Here is a 6,000-nt window from a genome sequence, read left to right as displayed (position 1 = left end):
GGCGAGGAGGGTCAGGAAAATTATTTGGACGTCTTGGGTGAGAAGTGGGGTCAGGACAAAACGTAAGAAAGCAAGAAAAACTATAGACATTAGTAAATAACTTTTTTATTTATAACATAAATAAACGTCGTCATTCTCTGTGGTTGCATTGATCAGCATCTCTTAAATTGTATTTCAAGTCGTTTATCGTCGTAATCATTTTATCCAGGGAAATCTGTGATTTCCCTAAGAGCTGATCAACGACTCAAGTCGTTAAAATGCGAGGATAAACTTCAGAGGTGTAATAAAAAGGATGTAGCACATACCTGTGCATCGCCTAGTCCACTGATAAAGTGTACAGACGGATAAATTCAACCGCTGTAGGACGCTGAAGCTCTGGTGACGTCACATGGCTGTTAGTCCAAGTAGACAAATCTTCCAATCTCGCACCGCGTTTATTACTGTAGCTCTCACTGAAACCCGCGCCGGTTCCCTTTCGCACTTCTTAAAATAAAAACTGGGCAGTCTTTGATCTGAAATTGACATAATCAAACTTTCCTACCAGTACCATTGTTTTCATTGTCGTTTAAATTGGATTACCCCGTAACTCATTCGGAAGGATAATTCCATATTAAATGCTTCTCAGAAGATGAGCCGCATTTGTGAAGTGAAGATAGTAAAACAAGCGGAGCTCAATGCAATTAAAGGTAGGCTCTCATTGCCCAGGCATATTAAGCTTGTCCTACAGAATAGTTTGATGTAGTTTTCACTTTTAGAAATAATTGTGACTGCTCTATCTTCATTCTAAACAGCGTTTTACGCATCCATGAGGAATTCCATTGGAAGAGTTTGTTGCCAGCTCAAAAATGTTGTCCCTGAATTATTTATGTCATAAGGATGGCACATTTGCAAAAGCTAATTTTTTACCTTAAAAGCACGTTTTATGTAAAATAATTATTGTGTTCCAGCTGCGCTTGAACATATTTAAATTACATGTAGCCTATAGTGCACACAAGTAGCCTATTTGCTAAATGTGAAATCAATCACAGTTTTAATCTCATGTAATGTAGTTATATCCTACAATGTTTCGTAAAGAGCGGTGACTCGCAAGATTATGGACCGACATATGGATTATTCTTTACAAATTAGCAGTCTAAGCATGCAGGGTTTACCACCAAGTAGGTTTAAGATTTGATGTATGTACAGGGTCAGCTCCAAGGGGGGTGCATTGACGGGCAATGCCACACCAAATGGAATACTGTGCCATAGCTGTAGTTTCTATGAGAGCAATACACAAAAGGTGTCCTTATGGAAACCAAATGCCCCCCCATCCAATTCATTCTGGAGCCAAGCCTGTGTCTGGGAGCTATTTTTAACAAATAACCTCTATTTAAATCTTAATTTACAACTACTTCAATAGCCACATTATGTATTGCAGACTATTTCTGTTCTGTTTTCAATTTGAGTTATTCACGTAGGTTAGTAGAGTTTTTCCTGCATTTCACAGACTAGGTCTATGTGGTTTTAAACTATGTGACAGAACTTTTTAGAACTGAATTGAATGTTGAAGTTACATCTTAGATGGAAGAATCATGACACCTTGTAAAAACTATGTACTACCTTTTTAAAAACAAGACTTCTTTAGAAATAGGAATTAAATATTGAAGTCATGCTTGAAACATTAAAGTACATGAAACATATAATAGCCTGTAGAGCATACAGATTATTTTCAGACTCTCCAGACATTCATTCATTAACATACTGCACAAAGATCCAAGGCCATTATCTAAATTCCCCACGACAGGTGCTTATGTATGTATCATCTATCTGTAACATCTAAGTACAGAGCCTCTGCAGCTGGCACAGACAAGGGAGCTGGGCTTCTGTGATTCACCTTCACTATGCCTATATTGAGCAGCACAAATGGACAGAGGCCCCATCCGGTCAAAACCTTAAGCCTTTGCCTCATTAGGTTAGCTATTTTCTGGTCAAACCCATTACAGGCAACTACCCTGACCTAATGTATGGCCACTGTGACACATTTGCGGCTTTGTCTACGCAGGCGGACTCTTCAGTTGAACATTCGCCTGATGTATGTGTATGATCGCTATGAATTATTTATGAAAAGGTAAGTGTAGTTTAGAATGGCAATACATTTCTCCATCTGAACCTAGTGCATACGATGTGCGATTTCAATAAAAACATCTTGTTTTACGACCAGTTTCAGCCCCAGAAAAAAATGACATGCCTCATTGTTTGCCTCCTCATCCCAAACCCTAAGTTCCTCTGTACACCCTCTCTCCTTCTCCATCTGGTTCCTCCATACAATGTTTCTATGTTAGCCGTGCCCAAGAGGAGAATATTGTCTCGCACATTCAGTTATGGAAGCATATTTATTCAGAGCTGTCTCCATTTGGGCCTAGTTCAGGAACAACCCCAGGGAGGTTATAAGGAGAAACGCAGACCCCTCATTAGCACAGGGCTGAGGGTTCAGGCCATGTTGTGACAGTGAATTGGAGATAAGTAAATCTCAGTGCATTGCTGCTGGTGAGATATTCCCAGGCTATCTGTTGTGGGGCAGTTTCTGCCTGTTCTTGATGCTGCACCATTTTAAGCCTTTATTGTTGTCCCAGGAGTGTAAAAAAAAGGGTGGCGTGTTGTCAGATTGTGGATATATATCTTCATGGCACAGGCATACAGTATGGAACCGATTCCCTTTGTAATGGATTGTGGAATGTGTCCAACTTAGATTTGGTAACACGGGAGCTCAAGCTAGTGATTAGGTCATCATGGTGGTCGGAGCTCTGCATCTGTATTGATTACACAGATATAGGATGCTGGATGAAGATAGATCTATGATCTATGTGATTGATCAGTGAAGTCTCAGATCGTTTGCATGACGACCCGATCAGCATCCTGGGTTCCACCGGCATCACTTTCAGTCACTTTTCAGACAGCCTGTTATCAGCCGGAAGATTTCCTCAAGTCAAGTCGTTCTTTTTGGAAAAGAGATGGGTTTGTATTTTGAATGAGAAAAAAAACGTGATCTTGCACGGTGACTGCTAATGTTACTTGTTCTTGAAGAAGGCGCCATTGAGATGACTTGAATGTACAATTACTTCGATAAGTATTATGATCAAATATTATGAGCACCTTTGGATAAAAGGGTTTGCTAAAGGACTAAAGTGAAAATGGAAATGGGAAATGTTGTTATACGCGTTATTACTGAATAGACATCCTCCTTGTCGAGTCGGGAATGGGAAAATGAAACCAAACTGAATATGGCTGTGGAGCAGAGGAGGAGAGTGTTGGCAGGGACATGCATGTGAGGCCGTTCCTCTTCACAGAGGAAAATCATTTCCTCGGTTTGCTCAGGGACCCTAGGGAAGGTGTTGGATGTGAAAGTAAAACCCTGACCAAGATAACCGCTAATTTGTGGGGTAGGGTATTCGCTATCTGCCATTATCCAGGCTTTGAAATTGCCAGTATCATGCCAGTTTTACAATTAGCATCTTCAACACTAAAACGGAATTCTTGCTGTCATTTTTTACTTTGATACTCCAGTATCAACTATTTACCATTGATAAGAGGGAGACTTTGTCATACTATTTAAAATAAGGGTTGAAAATACATTTGTCAGAACACATTGCTGGTCAAAGGTGGGGGGGGGGGGTTGAAGTGAGGTTGGATGATGTAGGGGTGAGGTGATGTGAGGGGACATTGTTGTTGCTTTTACGGCCAGGCGTTGGGACTGTCTGCTGTGCAGTAAAACAGTGTCCTCAGATGGGACTTCAGATGGGACTGTGTGCGCCAAACTGCTTGTGTCACAGTGGATTAGAGAACAGGAGAGCGACACAGCCTGTACTCTGGGATACTCTGGGTTCAAAGACGGCTTGCATGGTGGCCCCGCAGGCTCTAAGAATAGCCTCTTCTACAATGGGTTGTCAGCCTCTGTTTCCAGAGAGGAGATGCTAGAGGGATGATAAGAACTGGATACTGCTTCAGGGCTTAGCTACACTCACTCACCCACTCAACACACACACACACACACACACACACACACGTGTGAGAAATCAGGACAAACATTTCCTGTTGCAGGAGGAAACATTTAGCCATGTCTTATTAAGTTGGTATTGACTTCCCAGTCTTAACCAGCTTTCATTTGATAGCCATTATGCCGGTCACCCTGCAAAATGAAACAAAGGAGCTGCGAGTTCATTCAATCTTACCATGTACACCTAACAGTGTGCACGCAGCAAAACCCATCTCCTCTAATTAATTCTCGTTGTCTTTTAGAAGCGAACACACTCTAGCTATAGACATTGATGCTGCGCACAGCTCAAGTAGGCGACCTAAACACACACACACACACATGCAATGATGTGTTCACGTTTGCACATGTGCGTGACGTTTGAACTGCGTCCAACAAATAGTTTGACGTGTCATGAGTGAAGATCTTTCTCTTTGTGTATGAAGAAGCATCGTTTCAACAATGTGTCCATTGCTGTTTATTTGCTCATTTGTGTATGTGTGTGTCTGGATACCCTTGAAGTGTCAGTGTTAGTGCCCATCTTCTGGACTACATCCTAACAGGTCTCTCTCAGGGCAACTCCCAACATGGAAGCAGTGCTGCCAGTGAACCTTGTATCCTGGTTCCTTCCTATGAGACCAGATTTGATCCAGACATTACAACATTTGTTTGGTGGAGGCTTGCCAACATCTTGCTTTGCTGAACAACGATCTGCTAGTTTTTTCTTGCAGTCTTGTGCCATGATGGCTTGGAAAAATTGATTTGACATTCCATTATTGCCCCTTCACAGTGGACAGAAAGAATGATTTTTCTGCATGGAGGGCAAAAGGCATCAGCACTTTTGCTTTTCTGTTTGGTTGTGTGGGCAATTGAAGACACTAGGGAGCAACAACAACAACAAAATGAGGCAGTAATGTGTGGTCTGTTCCATAAATGCAAAATGCCGTATTTTTTTAAAACCCTTTTTGTTTTTGTTTGTCTGTGTTTGCTTGGTGGGTGCATTCATGCATGCATGCATATGTGTGTGAGTTTGTGTGTGTTTGCCTCCGAGTGAAGGAACATCTGCCATAATATATGTTCCCAGTTTCACAAACTTCATAATATAAAGAGTTATTACCACAGACAAGAACAGCACCCCTCAGGAAAGCCAAGACACAATTGTCTGTCATTTTCTCTCTGCCTCTGAAGCCCTCAATTTATTAGAGGCCATTGACTCTTCTAAGTATTATGATTGAATAAAAAGCATGAGGGTAAGCTTAAATTCTCAAAGAACTGTTCGAGGATGCAAAAGCCTAGACTTCTGTCCTTAAGCCCATCACCTTAATGACACCCCAAAAGAAATGACAGAATTATGACCCTTTGCAACAGGATTTTGGAGCAGAGAGGTTAGAGTAGAATAGCGTGGATTATCAGTGGATAACCTAAGAGAGTAGATGGATGAAAGCTTTTGGTTTTGTCTTCTTGCCATTCTCCTAGTTAGTACTTGTCCAAAGACATTCAGGTGCTCTGAAATTCCTTGATCTAAATCTGTCTGTCAAATCTGTCTATGAAATGCATAATTAATCAAAATGGGTTTGAAACTAGCATTGCAGTTTTTTTTACTTCATGCCCTCCCACAGACTCACCATTAGCTACTTTAAGGTGGGCTCTTTCTAAGGTCAGTTGGTTAGAAAAAACGATCACTCTTGAGTGCAGTGGACACCTGGTATCTCGTAAAACAGTATGAAGGTAGTAGCACAGTCCATAAAATTTAATTATAGATCTCAGTACTAGATTAGCTTGGCCACCACATGCAGCCAAGCTCATGATTCGAGTCGGCCAAGCAGACGCATAATAAGATCTGTAAATTGTATAAATGTATTATCTTGATGGAAATGTACTCTGTTCTTCCGGTTAAAATTAGGAATTACACTTTCATCAATGCAGGTCTCGCTTTATTACACGTCAAAATGGACAATTACACATTAAGTACCTGTATTATTGTTGTTCCC

General features: G+C 41.1%; 1 protein-coding gene across 1 annotated transcript in view; it reads left to right on the top strand.

Annotated features, from left to right (window-relative positions):
- The first annotated feature begins 552 nt into the window (after window positions 1–552).
- The window catches only part of gcgra (glucagon receptor a), a 29,334-nt gene continuing 23,886 nt past the window's right edge, over window positions 553–6,000 (top strand). Inside the window, 1 exon segment of the mRNA XM_067233030.1 lies at window positions 553–686. The gene's annotated coding sequence lies outside the window, so the exon portion shown is untranslated.

This window comes from Osmerus mordax, chromosome 3, assembly GCF_038355195.1.
Source record: "Osmerus mordax isolate fOsmMor3 chromosome 3, fOsmMor3.pri, whole genome shotgun sequence".
NCBI lineage: Eukaryota > Metazoa > Chordata > Actinopteri > Osmeriformes > Osmeridae > Osmerus > Osmerus mordax.
This window is presented reverse-complemented; position numbering and strand designations above follow the sequence as displayed.